Source organism: Trichechus manatus, unplaced genomic scaffold (assembly GCF_000243295.1).
Source record: "Trichechus manatus latirostris isolate Lorelei unplaced genomic scaffold, TriManLat1.0 scaffold00101, whole genome shotgun sequence".
Classification (NCBI taxonomy): Eukaryota; Metazoa; Chordata; class Mammalia; order Sirenia; family Trichechidae; genus Trichechus; species Trichechus manatus.
In genome coordinates, this window is record NW_004444037.1 from 3,560,529 (window position 1) to 3,562,331 (window position 1,803).

At 36.7% G+C, this 1,803-nt stretch overlaps 1 protein-coding gene across 3 annotated transcripts in view; it reads left to right on the top strand.

Annotated features, from left to right (window-relative positions):
- PPAT (phosphoribosyl pyrophosphate amidotransferase) overlaps positions 1-1,803 on the top strand; it is a 40,679-nt gene that overhangs the window by 18,977 nt on the left and 19,899 nt on the right. Inside the window, exon 1 of one of the 3 annotated variants that reach the window (XM_023737315.1) lies at positions 34-115. The exons of the other annotated variants lie outside the window; for them this stretch is intronic. The gene's annotated coding sequence lies outside the window, so the exon portion shown is untranslated. Of the gene's footprint in view, positions 1-33; positions 116-1,803 lie in introns of those variants that run through there. 3 annotated transcript variants of the gene reach the window in all.

The following is a 1,803-nucleotide window of genomic DNA, read 5'->3' on the forward strand; positions in this document are numbered from 1 at the left end:
TATAACTACTTTATTACCTGTGTAGGTTCCTGTCTCCACCATCACTGTCAAGATACTGAACAGATTCGGTCTCAGTACTGCAAGGATCCTTCAGGTTACCCTTTTATAACCACAGGTACCACCCTCCCTCCACCCCAGTTCTCACCTCCTCAGCCCCCTCCCCTACCTGGTCCTAGTTGCTACGGTTTAGAGAGCACACATCCAGGGTAAACTTTGAGCCCAAGCCATGTATCAGTAGAATATGAATTAATAAGATTTTACTTAATTGAATAAAATCATCTGTTCTTGGTTCAGGCACATGTCCTACTTCTGGGAAATAGGAATGTTTATAGAGAATTAGGTATTACATAGACATTTTGAGTAACTGGCCCTAGAAAATAAGATGCCATATTGGGGTTAGGATCCCTAAATTTAGCACCTTTTAAGGAAAGAGGAGCATTTAGCTTCTTAAAAGTTTGTTAAAATATTATCAACAATAAGACTCAGATCATTCCTTTATAATTAACAAGTTGCCTGTATTTAAATTTATTAGCTTACCTGTGTTTGAGCCTTCTTATATTACATTTATAATTCTTAGGTTTTCTGAAATTTTAACAACAAGTATTTATCTGGATCTTCTATTGAATTAAAAGTTCTCAGTAATATTGTGTTTCATATGACTAAATTGCATTACTTTACACAATAATAGTAATTTAATTATCCAGATGGTATGCAACAAGATGTATCCAGATTGTATACAAAATATACAAAAGTGTTTAAGTATTCTATGTTTAAAGAAAATTATTTCCAATTTTTGGTCTATTGGATGAAATAAATTAAAGCAAACAAGATTCATGGCATTAGGTAACTTTAATGCCCTCTGCTGGCCATTTCATTATTAATTTTTGTTAAATTATGGGGATGGTGAAAATTTTAACTTTGGAAATATGTTTTACTACAGCCAAAAGGAAAATGGGCAGTTTTAGAATCATTCATAGAAGAGCAGTGTGGTCGTTCACTTGTGATTTTTGTTTTTTAGCCTGATGATTGGCATGACTTCCTCTAATACATGTTGCTGCTACTATAAAAAGGAGCCCTAGTGGCACAGTGGTTACGTGCTCAGCTGCTAACTGAAAGGTCAGCAGTTCAAACCTATCAGCTGCTCTGTGGGAGAAAGATGTGGCAGTCTCTTTCGGTAAAGATTACAGCCTTGGAAACCCTATGGGACAGTAGTACTCTACTAAATGGCAGTGATTCTTTTTTTCTCTCATAACTTCCTGATTCATTTTATCCCTCTTTCTTGCCTTTGCCTTGGACAAGGGAAAAAATAAAATACATTATTTTAGATCCAAAGAAGTAGTTATTCAATATTCACAGGCCATTTCTTTTTACTTACTGTAATAAGAGTAGCCATATGAAGCTTTGGGCTGAAAGACTATAGGCTTCTGATTGAGGCATGCCCCCTCCCACCCACCCCGGGCAATGGGCTTGTATAAAAGAGGTGAACTATCAGACAGGAAACATTAGACTTCCATCATTTCCACCCCCTTAGCATCCTATAACATAGGGCAGTGGTGCTCTCTTGAGTATGCATCCGAATCACCAGGAAGACTGTTGAAACAAATTTCTGGGACCCAACTGCATGGTTTCTGATTCTGGATGGAGCCCGACAATTTACATTGCAAACCAGTTTCTAGATGATGCTCATGTTGCTACACTTTGAGAACAGTAGCCATAGGGAACATTGCTTTCATTAATAATTCCCACCTTCCATTTCTGTATTTTGGAAATATGAATATTATCCAACAATATTCACATAATGTT